General features: G+C 46.1%; 1 pseudogene; it reads left to right on the top strand.

The window, feature by feature from the left end:
- LOC128369678 (nuclear receptor ROR-alpha A-like) overlaps positions 1-23,566 on the top strand; it is a 154,550-nt pseudogene that overhangs the window by 112,417 nt on the left and 18,567 nt on the right.

Raw genomic sequence — 23,566 nt, 5'->3', positions numbered from 1 at the left:
TGTTTTTGCCATGATTATTATTAGGGCCCGAGCGCTGACCAGCGCGAAGCCCTATTGTAATTGCCCGGATTATTATTATTCCGCTTTTTATTTTTCTCCCAAAACAACGGGCTTTTTGCCCCCCTGAACGTGCCCCGAAACTCACCAAAGTTTGCATGCTAGTCAGACCCGGCGAAAAATTTGATATTTTATGGTTTGCATAAATGGGCGTGCCAAAATGGCTCTCTAGCGCCACCTGCAAAATCAAGAACATCGATCCCCTCGCCCCAGATTGACATAGAGAAACGAAACTTGGTACACATGTTCATCATGTCAAGACGCACAAAAAAGTCTGTGGGTACCATGACGTCACTCCAACAGGAAGTCGGCCATTTTGAATCAAAGTATTGATTTTAATGCCGATTTTGGCATCATATTTGAGCGAACTAGTCCTAGAGTTTTCATCCCATCCACTTCAAATTCACACAGAATCATCTTGAGACATTGGAGATGAAAAGTTATCAAAAGCTTTTTCGTCCGTCATTCCTGGTTGCCGTGGTGACGCGGCGAATTTCGATGCTTCGCCATGAAATTTCAAACCCTCATAACTTCACTCCACATGGTCTGAGCTTTCCCAAATTTAATATGCTTGTTCAGTGTCCTGGTCTGAACACATGTACAGTCTCATATTTAGTGACAGTCATAGCGCCACCTACTGGCAACAGGAAGTCACTTGCGTCATTTGTTCATTAATTACTCCCATAATCTTAAGTATTTCCACCTGAAATTAACTCAGCTGAGACATAAGACCTTGGTGATGCTACAGTCTGCAACTCATGACCCATCATCAAATACCGTTGCCATGACAACACATTCAACGCCATGAAAATACGATTACAGTTTTCAGGGGCAAAGGATGCCTCCACGGTAACGAAACTCAACACACACGTCTGGAGTGGGGTCATTAAACATCCTATATACTTCAAAGGGATGGGCGTGGCTAAATCGCTCAATAGCGCCCCCTTGAATATTTCAAAATTGAACCTTAGCCTTCCTGATTGACATAGAAGAATGAAACTCGCTAGGTTTATGTATCATCTCCAGACGCACAAAAACGCCTTTTGGACCCATACCCAAAGTCCAACAGGAAGTCAGCCATCTTGGGAAAAATGCTCAATTTTGGTGCATTTTTTGGTCATTTCCAGGCATCATATTTGAACAAACTAGTCCTAGGGATTTCATCCCATCCTCTTCAAATTCACACACAATCATCTTGAGACATTGGAGATGAAAAGTTATCAAAAGCTTTTTCTTCCGTCATTCCTGGTTGCCATGGTGACATGGCGAATTTCGATGTCTCGCCATGAAATTCCAAACCCTCATAACTTGACTCCACATGGTCTGAGCTTTTCCAAATTTCAGATGCTTGTTCAGGGTCCTGCTCTGAACACATGTACAGTCTCGTATTTAGTGACAGTCATAGCGCCACCTACTGGCAACAGGAAGTCACTTGCTTCATTCTTTCACTAATTACTCTCATAATCTTAAGTATTTACACCTGAAATTGACTCAGGTAAGACATAACACCAGTTATCAAAAGCTTTTTTATGACTTCTTCCTGTTGGGCGTGGCTGTGCAGACAATTTTGATGCTTCGCCATTAGGCAGGAAGTCCTTATAACTCCTACAGACATTGTCCTGTCCACTCCAAATTCATCATGCATGTAGAGGGTCCCGCCCTGAACACATCTATGCATCAATACTGTGTCAAATACACAGCGCCACCTACTGGACACAGGAAGTCAGCCTCATATGACAAACATTATCCGATTTACATGAAATTTACAGGATGTGTTCTCCACATCATACACTGCAACATAACATATAATTGGTGGGTGATCTCTAGCGCCACCTAGTGGACACATGCAATGTGACTTAGCCCCATCACACAGTGTTCATTACAAGCCCCGGTGCCAAGATTTCTACGTGCCTGCTGTGTCTGCCATGTGACTGCAGCATGCAACGACATGCGAGTACGGGGCGGTGCGTGGTGGAGCGAGGGCCCGTTCATCACTGCTTGCAGTTTTAATTCTTCTTCTTCTTCTTGCACGACGACGGCCTTTTTGCCCCCCTGAACGTGCCTTAAAAGTCACCAAAGTTTGCACGCAAGCCAGACCTGGCGAAAATTTTGATATTTTATGGTTTGCAGAAATGGGCGTGGAAAAATGGCTCTGTAGCGCCCCCTACAAAATCAATAAAAGCGAGCCCCTCGTGACAGATTGACATAGAGAAACGAAACTTGGTACACATGTTCAACATGTCAAGACGCACCAAAAAGTCTCTTGGACACATACCCTAACACCAACAGGAAGTCGGCCATTTTGAATCAAAATATTGATTTTAATGCAAATTGTGGCATCATATTTGAGCGAACTAGTCCTAGAGATTTCATCCCATCCACTTCAAATTCACACAGAGTCATCTTGAGACATTGGAGATGAAAAGTTATCAAAAGCTTTTTCACCCATCATTCCTGGTTGCCATGGTGACGCGGCGAATTTCGATGCTTCGCCATGAAATTTCAAACCCTCATAACTTGACTCCACATAGTCTGAGCTTTACCAAATTTAATATGCTTGTTCAGTGTCCTGGTCTGAACACATGTACAGTCTCATATTTAGTGACAGTCATAGCGCCACCTAGTGGCGACAGGAAGTGACTTGCGTCATTTGTTCATTAATTACTCCCATAATCTTTAGTATTTCCACCTGAAATTGACTCAGCTGAGACATAAGACCTTGGTGATGCTACATTCTGCAACTCATGACCCATCATCAAATACTGTTGCCATGACAACACATTCAACGCCATGAAAATACGTTTACAGTTTTCAGGGGCAAAGGATGCCTCCACGGTAACAAAACTCAACACACACGTCTGGAGTGGTGTCATTTCGCATCCTATATACTTCAATGGGATGGGCGTGGCTAAACGGCTCGACAGCGCCCCCTTGAATATTTCAAAATTGAACCTCAGCCTTCCCGATTGACATAGAAGAATGAAATTCGGTAGGTTTATGTATCATCTCCAGACGCACAAAAACGCCATTTGGACCCATACCGTAAGTCCAACAGGAAGTCGGCCATCTTGGGAAAAATGCTCAATTTTGGTGCATTTTTTGGTCATTTCCAGGTCTCATATTTGAACGAACTAGTCCTAGGGATTTCATCCCATCCACTTCAAATTCACACAGAGTCATCTTGAGACATTGGAGATGAACAGTTATCAAAAGCTTTTTCACCCATCATTCCTGGTTGCCATGGTGACGCGGCGAATTTCGATGCTTCGCCATGAAATTTCAAACCCTCATAACTTCACTCCACATGGTCTCAGCTTTTCCAAATTTCATATGCTTGTTCAGCGTCCTGGTCTGAACACATGTACAGTCTCATATTTAGTGACAGTCATAGCGCCACCTACTGGCAACAGGAAGTGACTTGCTTCATTCTTTCACTAATTACTCCCATAATCATAAGTATTTACACCTGAAATTGACACAGCTGAACCATAAGACCTTGGTGATTCTACATTCTCCGACCGAGCCGCAGCCCGACATGCGTGGGGGCGCGAGGGCCCGTTCATCACTGCTTGCAGTTTTAATTATAATAACCCTCACATCACTTTCTCTTAAAGGTGATAAAGCACAGATGTTTTATAGAGACGTTTCCAGCTGTTCGGAGTGTTTTTAGGATCCTCAAACACGTTTTATTATTCAGTAGATGTGATATTTTAGTCTGAAAGAGTCTTTAAGGATTCAGGAAACAACGTCAGATCAGCGTGTTTCTCTTTTAATGACCTTTATTTCACTTTTTGGAGAAACTGAAACTTGTGTGACCTGAATGTTTGAGAGAGATTTAACCCTTTATAGGACACTCATTGAAAGGAAGGGAGGAAGGAAGGGAGGGGGGGAGGGAGGGAGGGAGGGAGGGAGGAAGGAAGGAAGGACGGAAGGAGGAAGGGAAGGAAGGAGGGAGGAAGGAAAGGAAGGGAAGGAAGGTAGGGGGAAGGAAAGAAAGAGAGATGGAGGGAGGGAGGAAGGAAGGGAGGAAGGAAGGAAGGAAGGACGGAGGAAGGAAAGGAGGAAGGGAGGAGAGAAGGAGGGAGGGAGGAAGAACAGATGGAAGTAAGGAAAGGAAGGAAGGAAGGACGGAGGAAGGAAAGAAGGAAGGGAGGAGAGAAGGAGGGAGGGAGGAAAGGAAGGAAGGAAGGAAGGAAGGAAGGAAGGATATTTTGGGATATTTACAGAAGTTACCAAATCTAATTATTTGCCCAATAAAGGGTTAAGAGATTTAAACATGGTCCCGCTGCTGCTGTGTTCCAGTGTGTTCAGCTCTACTTTAATCTCTGTAATCTAATATATTTATATATTTGTTCTAACTTTACAATTTCATTTAACCCTTAAACAGCCCTTACTAGTTATGTCATTTGCACTTAAAGTAAGGAAGGAAGGAAGGAAAGAAGGAAGGAAGGAAAGGAGGGAAGAAGGAAGGAAAGGGGGGAAGAAGGAAGGAAAGGAGGGAAGATGGAAGGAAAGGAAGGAGGGAGGAAGGAAGGATGGTAGGAAGGAAAGGAGGGAAGATGGAAGGAAAGGAGGGAGGAAGGGAAGGAAGGAGAGATGAAGGAAGAAAGGAAGGAAGGAAGGAAGGAAGGACAGAGGAAGGACAGATGAAGGAAGGAAGGAAGGAAGGAAGGATGTTTGTTAGAGTTTCTGCTCGTAGGATTAAAAGTCTGTTCATCCAAACTCTTTTTATACAAGGTTGCAGTTGTTCTGTGTGTGTGTCTGTGTGTGTGTGTGTGTCTCTGTGTGTCTCTGTGTGTGTGTGTGTGTGTGTGTGTGTGTGTGTGTCTCTGTGTGTCTCTGTGTGTGTGTGTGTGTGTGTGTGTGTGTGTGTGTGTCTCTGTGTGTCTCTCTGTGTGTGTGTGTGTGTGTGTGTGTGTGTGTGTGTGTGTGTGTGTGTCTCTGTGTGTCTATGTGTCTGTGTGTGTGTGTGTGTGTGTCTGTATGTGTCTCTCTCTCTCTGTGTGTGTGTGTGTGTGTGTGTGTGTGTGTGTGTGTGTGTGTGTCTCTGTGTGTCTGTGTGTGTGTGTCTGTATGTGTCTGTGTGTCTGTGTGTATGTGTCTCTCTCTCTGTGTGTGTGTTTGTGTGTGTGTGTGTGTGTGTGTCTGTCTCTGTGTGTGTGTGTGTGTGTGTGTGTGTGTGTGTGTGTCTGTCTCTGTGTGTGTGTGTGTGTGTGTGTGTGTGTGTGTGTGTCTCTCTCTCTGTGTGTGTGTGTCTCTGTGTGTGTGTCTGTGTGTGTCTCTCTCTGTGTGTGTGTCTGTCTCTGTGTGTGTCTCTGTGTGTGTCTGTATGTCTGTGTCTCTGTCTCTGTGTGTGTGTGTCTCTGTGTCTCTCTGTGTGTGTGTGTGTGTGTGTGTGTGTGTGTGTGTGTGTGTGTGTGTGTGTGTGTGTGTGTGTGTTTAAGTCTGTCTGTGAGAAAACGCTGCAGGAGGCTCTCAGCCAGCCGGTTATGTCACAGGATTACAACAGCGAGGAGATTATTTAACTGTTCTCTGCAGGGGGGGGGGGGGGGGCGGTGTGTGTGTGTGTGTGTGTGTGTGCGTGTGTGGGGGGTGAAAGCAGGGTGTCGGGTGGTGACATCACTGGTGACATCACCTCTGTTACAGACACCCATGATATAATGGCTGATTGTGAATTAGCTCTAACTTTATTGTGTCTGCTCAGTTTTTCCAAACAGCAGAAACGACTCAATCTGACTCCTTTTGGTTTATTACCCAGAATTCCTTTGGGTTGTTTTGGGTTGATTTGGGTTGATTTGGGGTGTGTAACCTTGTAGATCAGCCTCAGACTAAACTCTACTTCCTTAGACCTTCCTTACTGTTAGACTGTCTTTATTATATGTGGTGGTGCCTTCAAGCACCATTTAAAAGGTGGGACTCCACAAACTCTCCATCTACCATGTTACAGCATCAATAGAGACGAGCATATATATATATACATACTCTACTATAATATACCATACCATACCCTACTCTACCATGTTACAGCATCAGTAGAGACAAGCAGGCACTAAAATAAATAAATACTCTAATCTACTCTACTATATAATGTGATACTGTAATATATACTACTATACTATACTATACTGTGTACTACTATATTATTTTATACTATAGTATACCATATTGTACTATACTATAGATACTATACTCTACTATACTATGCTCTACTATACTATACCATACTATAATATACTGTACTCTAGTCTACCGTACTGTACTAATATATACTCGACTCTACTATACTATACTCTACTATACCATACTATACTATACTATAATATACTGTACTGTACTAAAAGATGGCGCCGTCCCAGGTGGCAGCTTGTAGCTGCAGCTCCCGTCGTGTTTTTTATTATAATTATTATTATTTGTCTGTTCGTTCTCTTTGTTTGTTTTTTTTTTGATCAATCACAACCTGTTCGTCTTTATATTCTTATATTATATGTTGTTATCGTCACTGTGTGTAACCCTGCTGCTGCTGCTGCTGGTCTGTCATTTCCCAGCTAGATAGATGGATGGATAGTATAGATAGATAGGTCTGCTATCTATCTATCTATCTATACTATACTATAATATACTCTACTCTACTATATAGTACTGTATATTACACTACACTATACCAAACATATACTTTAAAACCTTACTATATTTGGAAGAAAACTATCTTCATGGTAGATGGATGAATATCGGCCTGTTGAATCAGACACAGAGGATGGAGGAAGAACAGGAAGTGCAGAAAAGCTGAATCTAACACAAAACACAACTAACTGTACAATATAATGTCAGAGCAGAGTTTTACTGGTTTTACTGGTTTTACTTTTATACGATCATCAGACTGAGAACTCTGCGGTGCTTTGATAAACCTGATTTTATAATATCAGCCACAGCAGCGACTGAGTGTTACCTGAAACCTTTGCTACTGCATCCTACCTGAGCTACAATCTGATCCCAGTTCCTTATCTCCAGAGTCTGGTTTCACTTTTTCATCAATGATTGAACCAAACGGAGACAGAGAGACAGAAGGCTGGAAGGTCTGTAAGGCTCAGTCACTAATGTTTAATCTGGAAAAATGAAAAAAGAGCCTCAGTAAAGAGACATAACGCCACCCTGCTAACCCAGGCGGGGAGTTCAGGTCCTCTGAAATGAGGCCAACCAGGAAGTAACTTAGAGCTGCATTCTATCAAAAGGCCACCAGGGGGCGACCGTCTCTATACAAGTCAATGGAGAATTCACCAACTTCTCACTTGATTTCTAACCTCAGTAAACGTTTTCAAAATGTGTTTATGGTCTCAATCGCTAGTTTAAAGCCTTCTTCAATGCAGTATGATGTTCATTTGGGACATTTTGGCCTCCCTGATTTTATATGTGACGATAAAGCAGGGTATGCATTAGGGCGTGGCTACGTCCTGATTGACAGGTTGATTGCCCAATGTCCTCCAGATCCAGCCCTCGTAACCATAGCAACCTCACCGCTCCGCCCATGACCCCTCCTCATGCCCATATAAGTAGAATCTGTGTTTTTATTTTTCCCAGCATGCACCTGAAATTTTCAAGATGGCGCTGCCTAGATTAGACACTATTGGCTTCCGAGCAGCAGTCCACAAACCAATGGGTGACGTCACGGATGTTACGTCCATTTCTTCTATACAGTCTATGTGCTAACCGGCTGCTCTGATGGGGAAACTCAGTTTTTAGTCATAGGACACAAAAAAAAACTCTTCCACCTTCATATTTTAAGAAGTCATATTTACAGCAGTGAAGTTTCCCAGCAGAGTAACCATGGAGACGTGTCCTCTCGTTGTCCTTGTTGTCATGGATACGTGTCCTCTCGTGGTCTTGATGCTCGTCAGCAGTGTTTTCATGTTGGTGTTTTTACTTCCTGAGTAATATAAAGTCATAAATCAGCTGAAATGAATCAACAGAATCTGCAGCTGTGATGTTTTATGAGTTGAACTGTTTCGTCTGAGTCACAAAGTAAAAAACCGTAAAGGTTCAGTTTAAAGGTGTTTCCCTCCCTGTGTAGTTCAGTCTTGTTGATGAGACCCTCAGAGGAGATGCTCTATTTACATATATGTAAATGTGCTCAACCTGTATCCATAGCAACCATAACACAATCTGATGGCCTACAAAAACGCGTCTTCCAACCTGAAAAAGTACGTCGCGGTAACGTAGCTACTAACGTTAGCTAGCTTAATGTTGGTTAAGTTGCAGATGAACATTTTAAACGTAATTGTATGTGCTTGTAGTATCCTAGTTACCGTTTTAAAGGTGTGTTGAACTGTAACTACGGTACAGTATGAAGACATTTCATTCCTTTATGTGTTTATTTTTGAGCTATAAACAGTCAGTAGCAGAATCACATCAGTGTATCGTATCATGACAATAAATCTGCTTTCCTGTATTTCCTTAAAATACTTGTACTTAAGTAATATTTTGACTAAGCTACTTTTACTTGTATTGGAGTAATATTTGACAAGGAGTATCTGTACCTTTATTCAAGTAGTGAAGTTGTGTAGTCTGTCCACCTCTACATACCTCATATAAACATTGACCTAAAAGTTAAATGGGTTCAATAGATTTTGGTTTTTGAGCAGATATCATGACAGGAAGTGACCTGAGCAGACCTACGAAGGGTTAATGAGTTAATGAAGGTAGTCTGCTGTGTGACGGACGACGATGATGATGATGATGATGATGATGATGAAATGGACATGATATGCATGTACGTATCGATAAACGTCCCGCTGTGTTTTGTGGTTGTTTGTGGTGACGTGAGATAACTTCTGTTGTGATTTAGTGCTTTATAAATAAAGATTGATTGATGTGGTTGGTGATCTGACCGACTGCAAGGCTTCAAGTTTGAACCCAGTGGAGCTCTGATGAGTAACATCAATAGTTACTATCAGAGATCAGCTGTTAGGAGGATGAATCCGAGCTGGACTTTTGGATATGGTCTTCTTGATATTTGGGCAGATTGGAGCTTCTTCCTGTGTTAACGTTCCTGCTCCCGCCCCCTCAGACACTTCTGACCAATGAGAGGAGAGAACGTTCTGACCTGGCTTTAAGTAATTCAGACCAGAACAAACCAAGTACAGGAGCTGATTGATATGTTAGTTTACAGGCTTCTTGACATTTGAGCAGATGCTCTCTTAAAGTCTGTGTAAAGTCAGTTCATTGATTTACTTTTAAACATATTAAACATGTTGGAAAATGGTTCCAGGAACATGTGAAGAGGCTGATAACTATGCAGATAAAGCCTTAAACTGGTTCTCAGCCTCTCATTTTTCCGGCTACTCCGTGATATAGTGGCGTTACCATGGTCCCTCCTCTACTATATAAGACCGAGAGTCTTCAGTGGTTAACCTCCTAGTGGCCAGTTATTGTTACTACATCTAACACTACTGCTACTACAGTCTACAGTTAGCAGTAGAAAGCTCTCAGACATAGCGTCCATGTTTCTGGTAGAGGTGGTGACTTTGATTGACAGGTGACACTTGGTAGGGGGCGGGGCTTCAGTGTTTGGGAGCAGAGAAAGAGGCTGATTTTTACACAACTTTGAAGCCTAATTTCATATATTTGATGATTCTTTTAATCATTTAAATTTAGCAGGGTGGTTAACAACACACTTTTCTGTGGTATGTCAAACTCAGAACACATATTTATTCTTACTATACGCAGACTTTAAAAGCAAAAACCGCCTGGTTCCTCTCGCTTCTTCCTGCTCTGATAGTAGAGAACGACCTCACTTCTCTTTTACTGATGCATTTATGTTCACACGACAAACACACTGTTGGTTTGAAAGAAACAGTTTCATGAAACCATCTATATTTCTTTCCTTCCTTCTCTCTTTTCTCCCTCCCCTCCTTCTGCCCTCCTTTTATTCCTTCCTTCTTCCTCCCTTCCTTCTTTCCTTTCCTCCCTCCCTCCTACCTTCCTTCCTTTCCTTCATCCCTCCCCTCCTTCCTTCTATCCTCCTTCCTTTCTCCCTTCCTTCTTTCCTTTTTCCTCCCTTCCGTCCTCCCTCCCTTCTTTCCTTCCTCCATCCCCCTTTCTTCCTTCCTTCTGTCCTTCCTCCATTCCTTCTTTCCTTTCCTCCCTTCCATCCTTCCTTCCTCCTTTCCTTCCTTCCTTCCTTCCTTCCCTCCTTCTCTCTTTCGTTCCTTCCTCTCTCTTTCCTCCCTTCCTCCCTCCTTTCCTTCCTTCCTTCCCTTCCTTCCTTGACTCGAGGACAACAAGAGGGTTAAGAACACAGCAAACTGACTCGTCTCTGAGTCTGCAGCTTGTGATTCAGCTCAGAGATAAAGATCAGAAACACAAACTGAGCTTTACAGGACCGACTAACTCTGATCTTATCTCCTCCGTCTCTGCAGCTGCAACATTCACTTCCTCCCTTCCTTCCTCCCTTCCTTCCTTTCCTTCCCTTCCTTATCTCCTCCGTCTCTGCAGCTGCAACATTCACTTCCTCCCTTCCTTCCTTTCCTTCCCTTCCTTATCTCCTCCGTCTCTGCAGCTGCAACATTCACTTCCTCCCTTCCTCCCTCCCTTCCTTCCTTTCCTTCCCTTCCTTATCTCCTCCGTCTCTGCAGCTGCAACATTCACTTCCTCCCTTCCTTCCTTTCCTTCCCTTCCTTATCTCCTCCATCTCTGCAGCTGCAACATTCACTTCCTCCCTTCCTTCCTTTCCTTCCCTTCCTTATCTCCTCCATCTCTGCAGCTGCAACATTCACTTCCTCCCTTCCTTCCTCCCTTCCTTCCTTTCCTTCCCTTCCTTATCTCCTCCATCTCTGCAGCTGCAACATTCACTTCCTCCCTTCCTCCCTCCCTCCCTTCCTTCCATTCCTTCCCTTCCTTATCTCCTCCATCTCTGCAGCTGCAACATTCACTTCCTCCCTTCCTTCCTCCCTTCCTTCCTTTCCTTCCCTTCCTTATCTCCTCCGTCTCTGCAGCTGCAACATTCACTTCCTCCCTTCCTTCCTCCCTTCCTTCCTTTCCTTCCCTTCCTTATCTCCTCCATCTCTGCAGCTGCAACATTCACTTCCTCCCTTCCTCCCTCCCTTCCTTCCTTTCCTTCCCTTCCTCATCTCCTCCATCTCTGCAGCTGCAACATTCACTTCCTCCCTTCCTTCCTCCCTTCCTCCCTCCCTCCCTTCCTTTCCTTCCCTTCCTTATCTCCTCCGTCTCTGCAGCTGCAACATTCACTTCCTCCCTTCCTCCCTCCCTTCCTTCCTTTCCTTCCCTTCCTTATCTCCTCCATCTCTGCAGCTGCAACATTCACTTCCTCCCTTCCTTCCTTTCCTTCCCTTCCTTATCTCCTCCGTCTCTGCAGCTGCAACATTCACTTCCTCCCTTCCTCCCTCCCTTCCTTCCTTTCCTTCCCTTCCTTATCTCCTCCATCTCTGCAGCTGCAACATTCACTTCCTCCCTTCCTCCCTCCCTTCTTTCCTTTCCTTCCCTTCCTTATCTCCTCCATCTCTGCAGCTGCAACATTCACTTCCTCCCTTCCTCCCTCCCTTCCTTCCTTTCCTTCCCTTCCTTATCTCCTCCATCTCTGCAGCTGCAACATTCACTTCCTCCCTTCCTTCCTTTCCTTCCCTTCCTTATCTCCTCCGTCTCTGCAGCTGCAACATTCACTTCCTCCCTTCCTTCCTTTCCTTCCCTTCCTTATCTCCTCCGTCTCTGCAGCTGCAACATTCACTTCCTCCCTTCCTCCCTCCCTTCCTTCCTTTCCTTCCCTTCCTTATCTCCTCCGTCTCTGCAGCTGCAACATTCACTTCCTCCCTTCCTTCCTTTCCTTCCCTTCCTTATCTCCTCCATCTCTGCAGCTGCAACATTCACTTCCTCCCTTCCTCCCTCCCTTCCTTCCTTTCCTTCCCTTCCTTATCTCCTCCGTCTTTGCAGCTGCAACATTCACTTCCTCCCTTCCTCCCTCCCTTCCTTCCTTTCCTTCCCTTCCTTATCTCCTCCGTCTCTGCAGCTGCAACATTCACTTCCTCCCTTCCTCCCTCCCTTCCTTCCTTTCCTTCCCTTCCTTATCTCCTCCGTCTCTGCAGCTGCAACATTCACTTCCTCCCTTCCTCCCTCCCTTCCTTCCTTTCCTTGCCTTCCTTATCTCCTCCGTCTCTGCAGCTGCAACATTCACTTCCTCCCTTCCTCCCTCCCTTCCTTCCTTTCCTTCCCTTCCTTATCTCCTCCGTCTCTGCAGCTGCAACATTCACTTCCTCCCTTCCTTCCTCCCTTCCTTCCTTTCCTTCCCTTCCTTATCTCCTCCGTCTCTGCAGCTGCAACATTCACTTCCTCCCTTCCTCCCTCCCTTCCTCCCTCCCTTCCTTCCTTTCCTTCCCTTCCTTATCTCCTCCGTCTCTGCAGCTGCAACATTCAGTCTTTCCGTCTGTTCTGACACCAACTTACAAACCAGATATCTGCATGTGAAGTCATTAAATACATAAAGACTCCTTCCTTCCTTCCTTCCTTCCCTTCCTTCTTTCCTTTCCTTTCCTTCCTCCCTCCCTTCCATGTGAAGTCATTACATTCAAAGAGACATGAACACTTGAACCTGGCAGAGTTTAATATTTTACAGGAGAAGGAAAGTTTGAACCTTCCTGTCATCCTCCCGGGTCAAACTGACCCCCATCAGACTGTTCCTTCCTTCCTTCCTTCCTTCCTTTCTTCCTTCCTTCCTTCCTTCCATCCTTCCTTCCTTCCTCCCTTCCTTCGTTCCTCCCTCCCTTCCTTCTTCCTCCCTTCCTTCTTCCTCCCTTCCTTCTTTCCTTTCCTCCCTCCCCTCCTTTCCTTCCTTCTTCCCCTCCTTCCTTCTTTCCTTTCCTCCCTCCTTCCCTTCCTTCCTCCCTCCTTTCATTCCTTCTTCCTCCCTTCCTCCTTTCCTTATCTCCTTCATCTCTGCAGCTGCAACATTCAGGTGTGAAGTGATGTGAAGTCTTCCCGTCTGTTCTGACACCAACTTACAAACCAGATATCTGCATGTGAAGTCATTACATTCAGAAAGACTCCTTCCTTCCTTTCCTTCCTTCTTTCCTTTCCTTTCCTCCTTACTTCCATGTGAAGTCATTAAATGCATAAAGACTCCTTCCTTCCTTTCCTTTCCTTCCTTCCTTTCCTTTCCTTTCCTCCTTACTTCCATGTGAAGTCATTACATTCATAAAGACTCCTTCCTTCCTTCCTTTCCTTCCTTCTTTCCTTTCCTTCCTCCTTACTTCCATGTGAAGTCATTACATTCATAAAGACTCCTTCCTTCCTTTCCTTCCTTTCCTTCCTTCTGTCCTTTCCTTCCTCCTTACTTCCATGTGAAGTCATTAAATGCATAAAGACTCCTTCCTTCCTTTCCTTCCTTATTTCCTTTCCTTCCTCCTTACTTCCATGTGAAGTCATTTAATTCATAAAGACTCCTTCCTTCCTTCCTTTCCTTCCTTCTTTCCTTTCCTTCCTCCTTACTTCCATGTGAAGTCATTAAATGCATAAAGACTCCTTCCTTCCTTTCCTTCCTTATTTCCTTTCCTTCCTCCTTACTTCCATGTGAAGTCATTTAATTCATAAAGACTCCTTCCTTCCTTCCTTTCCTTCCTTCTTTCCTTTCCTTCCTCCTTACTTCCATGTGAAGTCATTAAATGCATAAAGACTCCTTCCTTCCTTTCCTTCCTTATTTCCTTTCCTTCCTCCTTACTTCCATGTGAAGTCATTTAATTCATAAAGACTCCTTCCTTCCTTCCTTTCCTTCCTTCTTTCCTTTCCTTCCTCCTTACTTCCATGTGAAGTCATTAAATGCATAAAAACTCCTTCCTTCCTTTCCTTCCTTCTTTCCTTTCCTTCCTCCTTACTTCCATGTGAAGTCATTAAATACATAAAGACTCCTTCCTTCCTTTCCTTCCTTCTGTCCTTTCCTTCCTCCTTACTTCCATGTGAAGTCATTAAATTCAGAAAGACTCCTTCCTTCCTTCCTTCCTTTTCTTTCCTTCCTTTCCTCCCTCCCTCCTCTCTGCATGTGAAGTCATTAAATGCATAAAGACTCCTTCCTTCCTTCCTTCCTTTCCTTCCTTCTTTCCTTTCCTTTCCTCCTTATTTCCATGTGAAGTCATTAAATGCATAAAGACATGAACACTTGAACCTGTCAGAGTGTTCCCTGTGGACGCTGCAGACTCTTCGTACATGTACAGTAGACTCGACTGTACGATGTGTAATTAGCAGCGAGGCTAATGAGCCGCTAACCGCCATCCTGTTTACTCCAGAAATGCTAAAAGCTCCGGCAGAAAACAGGAAAAACAGCAAAAACATGGAGAACAGGGGGAAACGAGTCCCTGATGGATAAATTATGTGAAACCAAGATGTAAAAAAAAGTTTCACAGCGATGGATCAAAGAGGAGACGCCACTGAACCTCTGAAACGGGTCAAGGTTTGCAGCTTCCTGTCCTCCTGCTTTATCTTCTGAGTTCAGTTCAAGTCTGATTTCAGAAGGAAGGAAGGAAGGAAGGGAGGGAAGGATGGAAGGGAGGGAAGGATGGAAGGGAGGGAAGGATGGAAGGGAGGGAAGAATGGAAGGGAGGGAAGAATGGAAGGGAGGGAGGGAAGGATGGAAGGGAGGGAGGAAGGACGGAAAGAAGGTAAGATGGAAAGATGGAAGGGAGGAAGGATGGAAGGAAGGAAGGGAGGGAAGGAAGGAAAGATGGAAGGAAGGAAGGAAGGAAAGATGGAAGGAAGGATAGAAGGAAGGAAAGATGGAAGGAAGGATAGAAGGAAGGAAGGAAAGATGGAAGGGAGGGAAGGATGGAAGGGAGGGAAGGATGGAAGGGAGGGAGGAAGGAAGGGAGGAAGGAAGGAAAGATGGAAGGAAGGAAGGAAAGATTCTTCTTTTCCTTTCTCCCTCCCTCCTACCTTCCTTTGATCCTTCTTTCCTTCCTCCCTCCTTTCATTCCATCTTTCTCCCTCCTTCTTTCCTTCCCTAATCCTTTCCTTTCTCCCTCCCTCCTACCTTCCTTCGATCCTTCTTTCCTTCCTCCCTCCTTACCTTCCATCTTCCTCTTTTCCTTTCCTTTCTGCGTTCCTTCTTTCCTCCCTCCTTTTCCTTCCTTCCTTCTTCCTCCCTTTCTTGACTCAAGGACAACAGGAGAGTTAAATTATAAAATCAGTATTACAGAATAAAGTATCATTTAACCCTTTACATACTGTTCGGGTCACATTTAACCTATTTGACATTTAACAGCTGTAAAGAGACAGACCCAGGAAGGTTTTGAGGACGTCCCTTCGGTCGTGCGGCCTTCCAGGAGCCTTCCTTCGGGACGGAAGGACCGACAGGCTTTCCTTCCTTCCTTCTTCGACCTTCCTTCCTTCCTTCCTTCTTTCTTTCTTTCCTTCCTTTCTCCCTTCCATCTTCCTTCCTTCCTTCCTTCTTTCCTTCCTTCCTTCCTTCTTTCTTTCCTTCTTTCCTTCCTTTCTCACTTCCATCTTTCCTTCCTTCCTCCTTCTCCTCCCTTCCATCTTTCCTTCCTTCCTTCCTCCTTCCCTCCTTCTCCCTCCTTTCCATCTTTCCTTCCTTCCTTCCTCCTTCCCTCCTTCTCCCTCCCTTCCATCTTTCCTTCCTTCCTCCCTCCTTTCCTTCCTCCTTCCTTCCTTCCTTCCTTCCTTCTTTCCTTCCTTCCTTCCTTCCTTCCTTCCTTCTTTCTTTCTTTCCTTCCTTTCTCCCTTCCATCTTTCCTTCCTTCCTTCCTTCTTTCCTTCCTTCCTTCCTTCTTTCTTTCCTTCTTTCCTTCCTTTCTCACTTCCATCTTTCCTTCCTTCCTCCTTCTCCCTCCCTTCCATCTTTCCTTCCTTCCTTCCTCCTTCCCTCCTTCTCCCTCCTTTCCATCTTTCCTTCCTTCCTTCCTCCTTCCCTCCTTCTCCCTCCCTTCCATCTTTCCTTCCTTCCTCCCTCCTTTCCTTCCTCCTTCCCCCCTTCTTCCTCCCTTCTTCCTCCCTTCCATCTTTCCTTCCTTCCTCCTTCTCCCTCCTTTCCTTCCTCCTTCCCTCCTTCTTCCCTCCTTTCCTTCCTCCTTCCCTCCTTCTCCCTCCCTTCCATCTTTCCTTCCTTCCTTCCTCCTTCCCCCCTTCTTCCTCCCTTCCATCTTTCCTTCCTTCCTCCTTCTCCCTCCTTTCCTTCCTCCTTCCCTCCTTCTTCCTCCCTTCCATCTTTCCTTCCTTCCCTCCTTCTTCCTCCCTTCCATCTTTCCTTCCTTCCTTCCTCCTTCCCTCCTTCCTTTCCTTCCTTTTCATTCTGAAATTTGACTTTTGCCCAAAATGAAACTAATTAGTAAAGATGCTGCTAACTGCATTATCACCGTGTTTCTGTGTGTATGGTTTATGTGTTACATATGAAACCACAAACGCCTCCATGATGACTCACGCCTGGTTCGGCTGTATTTCAGCTGCAAGATGTTCAGATTTGAGCAGAAAGTAAAAAGTGCCAGGTGAGATATTTAGAGAGAGTTTGAACCTTTGGCCGACTGTAAAGTGTGAGGATGTGAGAGATGGTGGAGGATACGGAGAGCCGCAGAGCTCAGAGAGGAGGAAGTTTGATCTTATTAGCTGCTCTGAGTAGAAACTGCTTCACATAAAAAAGCATTTCAACCATTTAGATTTGAATTGTGGAGCTAGGCTTCACAAACTGTGTTTCAACATTTCTGTGTTCAGGATTTAGTGATTAGCATAAACCCGCCCCTGCTGCTGTAGAGGGTATAAATACATTCAGCACACACTACTACTACTACTACAGTCTACAGTTAGCCAGTTAGCTGAGTTAGCCGCCGAGCTAGCAGCTGAGTTAGCCGCCGAGCTAGCAGCTGAGTTAGCCGCCAAGTTAGCCGCCGAGCTAACAAGCCGAGTTAGCCGCCGAGCTAGCAGCAGAGCTAGCAACAGAAAGCTCTCAGATGTAGTGTCCATGTTTCTGGTAGAGGTGGTGACTTTGATTGACAGGTGACACTTGGTAGGGGGCGGGGCTTCAGCGTTTGGGAGCAAGAGAAAGAGGCTGATTTTTACACAACTTTGAAGCCTAATTTCATATATTTGGTGATTTTTTTTAATCATTCAAATTTGGCAGGGTGGTTAACAACACACTTTTCTGTGGTATGTCAAACTCACAACACATATTTATTCTTACTTTACACGGACTTTAACCATCAAAAATAGATGATGGGAGGGAGGGAGGGACAAAGGAAAGAAGGAAGAAAGGAGGGAGGAAAGAAGGAAGGGGGAGGGAGGAAAGAAGGAAGGAAGGGAAGGAAGGAAAGATGGAAGGAAGGAGGGAGAGAGGAAAGAAAGAAGGAGGGAGGAAGGACAGACGGAAGTAAGGAAGGACAGGCGGAAGTAAGGAAGGAAGGAAGGAAGATGGAAGGGAGGAAGGAAGGAAGGAGGGACAGAGGGAGGAAAGAAGAAAGGAGGGAGGAAAGAAAGAAAGAAGGAAGGAAGGAAGGAAGGAACAGTCTTTTTTTGGTTTTGATGATCAGATCTCTGCTTTGATATAATCAGCGTGTTTAACGTGAGGCTTTTGTGACATTACCCACGGAAAACACACGTGTGGAGGTAAAGCAGGACGTTCACAGTTTGGTGACGTTACCATGGAAACACACGTGTGGAGGTAAAGCAGACGTTCACAGTTTGGGGAGATTACCTCTGCGAGCGGCTGGAGAGGCGACGGAGGAAACGAGCCAACTGCTGCTGCTGCTGTCGCCTCCTCCATGCCAACCCTAACCCTCGCCATATGTCTGCCGTTACACCGCCACGCTCAGATTAGCTCCAACCGAGGAGATTAGTGATCAGAGTGAGAGTAATCACTGATGGATGTTGGTGAGATATCTCTGTTACGGCGGAGGAGGAGTTGGGACTGATCTTGAACCGATCAGCTATTGTCTGAATTTGTCCGAACCTCTTGAATCGTGTTTCTCAGAGTTTATTAATTCCTCTTATTCCTCTTCCTCTACTGGATTTAACCTCCTAAGACCGAAGGAAGGAAGGGAGGAAGGAAGGAGGAAGGGAGGTGGAAAGGTAGGAAGGAAGGAAGGAAAAGGAAGGGAGGAGGAAGGCAGGAAGGAAGGAAGGAAGGAAGGAAAGGAAGGAAGGAAGGAAGGAGGGAGGGAGGAAATAAAGAAGAAAGGGAGGGAGGGAGGAAGGGAAGGAAAGGAAGGGAGGAGGAAGGGAAGGAAGGAAGGAAGGAAGGAAGGAAAGGAAAGGAGGGAGGAAGAAAGGAAGGAAGAAGGGAGGAAGGAAGGGGAAGGAAGGAAGGAAAGGAAAGGAGGGAGGAAGAAAGGAAGGAAGGAAGGAGGAAGGAAAAAGGAAGGCGGGAAGGAAGGAAAGGAGGGAGGAAGGATGGGAGAAAGAAGGAAGGGAGGAAGGAAGGCGGGAAAGAAGGAAGGAAGGAAGGGAGGAAGGAGGAAGGGAGGCGGGAAAGGTAGGAAGGAAGGAAGGAAAAGAAAGAAGGAAGGGAGGAGGAAGGCAGGAAGGAAGGAAGGAAGGAAGGAAAGGAAGGAAGGAAGGAGGGAGGGAGGAAAGAAAGGTGGGAAGGAAGGAAGCAAGGAAGGGAGGGAAGAGGAAGGCGGGAAGGAAGGAAGGAAGGAAGGATGGAGGAAAGAAGGAAGGCGGGAAGGAAGGAAAGGAAAGGAAGTAGATTATGCATGAAAAAAAATACCGTCATATACCGTGAAACTGCTTTTATTTTGAAAAATACTGCCCAGCACTACTCTCCAAATACAGTAACATAATCGTAACAATCGTGGGAGGATTTTTCAGCATGAATCCTTGAAGTGATTCTGAGAAGCTTGATGAGTTCAGATCTGCTGTTTCCTCTCATCTGTTCATCATCTGTTCATCACGCTGCTTTGAAACGTCTGAACTCTCTCAGGTTGGTTTCTGTTTCATGGACGAGAAGAAAAAAAAAAACCTCAAAGGAAACGAGAGATCTGTGGAGGAGAGCAGACATTTAACTCTTAGTCTGAATCCTGAGAGATGAAGAGGAGGATGATGGAGAGAGAGAGAGAGAGAGAGAGAGAGGAGAGAGAGAGAGAGAGAGAGAGAGAGAGAGAGAGAGAGAGAGAGAGAGAGAGAGAGAGAGAGAGAGAGAGAGAGATGAGAGAGACGAGAGAGAGAGGAGAGAGAGAGAGAGAGAGAGAGAGAGAGTGAGAGAGATGAGAGAGAGAGAGAGAGGTGATGAAGATGAGAAGAGAAGCCGTCTGTGTTTGATGCTCTGACGGTCGATGAGTCATTAAAACAATTTCCTCTCAGGAGGAAAAGAAGGAAGGAAGGGAGGAAAGAAGGAAGAAGGGAGGGAGGAAAGAAAAGAGAGAAGGAAGGGAGGAAAGAAGGAAGGAGGGAGGGAGGAGGGTGGAAAGAAGGAAGGAGGGAGGGAGGAAGGGAGGTAGGAGGGAGGAAAGAAGGAAGGAGGGAGGGAGGAAGGGAGGTAGGAGGGAGGAAGAAGGAAGGAAGAAGGGAGGGAGGAAAAAAGGAAGGAGGGAAGGGAGGAAGGAAAAAAGGAAGGAGGGAGGGAGGAAAGAAGGAAGGAGGGCGGGAGGGAAGAAAGAAGGAAGGAGGGAGGGAGGGAGGAAGGAAAGAAGGAAGGAGGGAGGGAAGAAAGAGGGAAGGAAGGGAGGAAAGAAGGAAGGAGGGAGGGAGGGAGGAAAGAAGGAAGGAGGGAGGGAGGGAGGAAAGAGAGAGAAGGAAGGAAGGGAGGAAGGAAGATCTGTGGAGGAAAGCAGACATTTAACTCTTAGTCTGGCTGAGACAGATTGAATCCTGAGAGGAGGAGAGAAGATGAAGAGGAGGATGAAGAGAGAGAGAGAGAGAGAGAGAGAGAGAGAGAGAGAGAGAGAGAGGTGATGAAGATGAGAAGAGAAGCCGTCTGTGTTTGATGCTCTGACGGTCGATGAGTCATTAAAACAATTTCCTCTCAGGTTGGATGATTTAAAGCCTCAGCGAGCAGAAGAGAAACTGTCACATCACATCCGTCTGAGGAAAGGTCTCTGAGAGCTGCAGGGCTATAAGACAACTAGGAGACTATCACTGGGAGGAAGGAGGGAAGGAAGGAAGGGAGGAGGGAGAAGGACAGAGGAAATGAGGAAGGGGGAAGGCAGGGGAGGAAAGAGAGAGGAAGGAAAGTAAGAAAGACGGAGGGAGGAAGGACAGAAGGAAAGAAGGAAGGGAGGGAGGAAGGAAGGAAGGAAGGAGGGAAGGAAGGAAGGGAGGAGGGAGGAAAGAAGGAAGGGAGGAGGAAGGTAGGGGGAGGAAAGAAAGAGAGAAGGAGGGGGGGGAGAAGGAAGGTAGGAAGGACAGAGGAAAGAAGGAAGGAAAAGGAAGGAAGGGAGGAGGGAGGAAAAACAGACAAAAGGAAGGAAGGAAGGGAGGAAGGAGAGAGAAGGAGGAAAGAAGGAAGGAAAGGAGGGAGGAAGGGAACAGAACGGAGGAAGGAAGGAAGGGAGCAAGGATGGAAGGAAGGGAGGAAGGAGGGAACAGTCAAAACATGAAGCATCCTTTGTGCATTTGACCAAAAACTCAGTTTATGCTTTTAATGTGTAATTTAACTTCCTGTTCCTGCTTCCTGTCTTCAGTCTGTTAGTTACATTGTGTGTATATTAGACCTATAATCGACCTGTATGAGTGTGTTCAGCAGCAGAAGAACGACTAACAGAGCGTTTAATGGTATGAAGATGTTGTGATGACGCTGCGGTTTAAAGTCTGATTCTGAGGTTTGGTTTCAACGCCTGTAAGAAAAAAAACCCAACTGTGACGTAAATGATTTCTACACGGTGCAAACAGCGGTCGGCTGCAAAAACACTTTCTATTATCTTCATTATCAATCTAGCTTCTACACACACACACACACACACACACACACACACACACACACACACACACACACACACACACACATACACATGTACAGTGGGGCAAAAAAATATTTAGTCAGTCACCAATTTTGCAATGTCTTCTTTTCCTTCTTTTCCTTCCTTCCTTCCTTCCTTCCTTCCTTCCTTTTGTCCTTTCTTCCTTCCATCTTCCCTTCCTTCCTCACTCCTTGTCTGATTTTTAAAGAATTTATTTGCAAATTATGGTGGAGACTGGCTAGGAGACTGGCTAGGAGACTGGAGACTGGCTAGGAGACTGGAGACTGGCTAGGAGACTGGCTAGGAGACTGGAGACTGGCTAGGAGACTGGCTAGGAGACTGGCTAGGAGACTGGAGACTGGCTAGGAGACTGGGGTTGAGATGTGGAGACTGGCTAGGAGACTGGCTAGGAGACTGGGGTTGAGATCTGGAGACTGGCTAGGAGACTGGAGACTGGCTAGGAGACTGGAGACTGGCTAGGAGACTGGAGACTGGCTAGGGGACTGGGGTTGAGATCTGGAGACTGGGGTTGAGACCTGGAGACTGGCTAGGAGACTGGCTAGGAGACTGGGGTTGAGATCTGGAGACTGGGGTTGAGACCTGGAGACTGGCTAGGAGACTGGCTAGGAGATTGGCTAGGAGACTGGGGTTGAGATCTGGAGACTGGCTAGGAGACTGGCTAGGAGACTGGCTAGGAGACTGGGGTTGAGATTTGGCTAGGAGACTGGGGTTGAGATCTGGAGACTGGCTAGGAGACTGGCTAGGAGACTGGGGTTGAGATCTGGAGACTGGCTAGGAGACTGGAGACTGGCTAGGAGACTGGGGTTGAGATCTGGAGACTGGCTAGGAGACTGGGGTTGAGATGTGGAGACTGGCTAGGAGACTGGGGTTGAGATCTGGAGACTGGCTAGGAGACTGGCTAGGAGACTGGCTAGGAGACTGGCTAGGAGACTGGGGTTGAGATCTGGAGACTAGCTAGGAGACTGGCTAGGAGACTGGCTAGGAGACTGGCTAGGAGATTGGCTAGGAGACTGGCTAGGAGACTGGGGTTGAGATGTGGAGACTGGCTAGGAGACTGGCTAGGAGACTGGGGTTGAGATATGGAGACTGGCTAGGAGACTAGCTAGGAGACTAGCTAGGAGACTGGAGACTGGCTAGGAGACTGGCTAGGAGACTGGAGACTGGCTTGGAGACTGGCTAGGAGACTGGAGACTGGCTAGGAGACTGGCTAGGAGACTGGGGTTGAGACCTGGAGACTGGCTAGGAGACTGGAGACTGGTTAGGAGACTGGCTAGGAGACTGGAGACTGGCTAGGAGACTGGAGACTGGCTAGGAGACTGGCTAGGAGACTGGAGACTGGCTAGGAGACTGGCTAGGAGACTGGGGTTGAGATGTGGAGACTGGCTAGGAGACTGGCTAGGAGACTGGGGTTGAGATCTGCAGACTGGCTAGGAGACTGGAGACTGGCTAGGAGACTGGGGTTGAGATCTGGAGACTGGCTAGGAGATTGGCTAGGAGACTGGCTAGGAGACTGGGGTTGAGATCTGGAGACTGGCTAGGAGACTGGCTAGGAGACTGGCTAGGAGACTGGGGTTGAGATGTGGAGACTGGCTAGGAGACTGGCTAGGAGACTGGGGTTGAGATGTGGAGACTGGCTAGGAGACTGGCTAGGAGACTGGCTAGGAGACTGGGGCTGAGATCTGGAGACTGGCTAGGAGACTGGCTAGGAGACTGGCTAGGAGACTGGGGCTGAGATCTGGAGACTGGCTAGGAGACTGGAGACTGGCTAGGAGACTGGCTAGGAGACTGGCTAGGAGACTGGGGTTGAGATGTGGAGACTGGCTAGGAGACTGGCTAGGAGACTGGGGTTGAGATGTGGAGACTGGCTAGGAGACTGGCTAGGAGACTGGCTAGGAGACTGGGGCTGAGATCTGGAGACTGGCTAGGAGACTGGAGACTGGCTAGGAGACTGGCTAGGAGACTGGGGCTTGAGATCTGGCCTCTCATCTGTTTAAGTGGGAGAACTTTCACATTGGTGACTGACTAAATACTTTTTTTGCCCCACTGTACATGAGTGTGTTCAGCAGCAGAAGAAGAAGAAGAAGTGTTTAGTGATATAAAGACGTTTTGATGTTTGATGTATTTATGTTGTGATGACGCTGCGGTTTAAAGTCTGATTACATTTTAGCACAAAAACCACCGAGGTTTGTTTCAACGCCTCAGAGTAAAAAAAACCCAACTGTGACATAAATGATTTCTACACGGTGCAAACAGCGGTCGGCTGCAAAAACACTTTCTATTATCTTTATTGTCAATCTAGCTTCTACACACACACACACACACACACACGCACACACACACACACACACACATACACACACACATACATACACGTTTTTACTACCTCGTGGGGACCCTGACTGGGGTCCAGCCTTTCTAAAGGGTCTAGAGACGTAATTTTAACTCCTAAATTCATCATAATTCTGTTTGAACAAAAAAAATGACTTGAAATATCAAAAACTCATAAACTCACATAAGTCTGAAACCTGAATTTTGCCCCCCCCTCGTTGGGACCCGTAATGCTAACGTCTATTAGCATACAATTGACATCACTG

The sequence above is a fragment of the Scomber japonicus genome, chromosome 1 (assembly GCF_027409825.1).
Source record: "Scomber japonicus isolate fScoJap1 chromosome 1, fScoJap1.pri, whole genome shotgun sequence".
NCBI lineage: Eukaryota > Metazoa > Chordata > Actinopteri > Scombriformes > Scombridae > Scomber > Scomber japonicus.
Note: the sequence above shows the minus strand (reverse complement) of the source record. Positions and strands in the feature narration are given on the sequence as shown.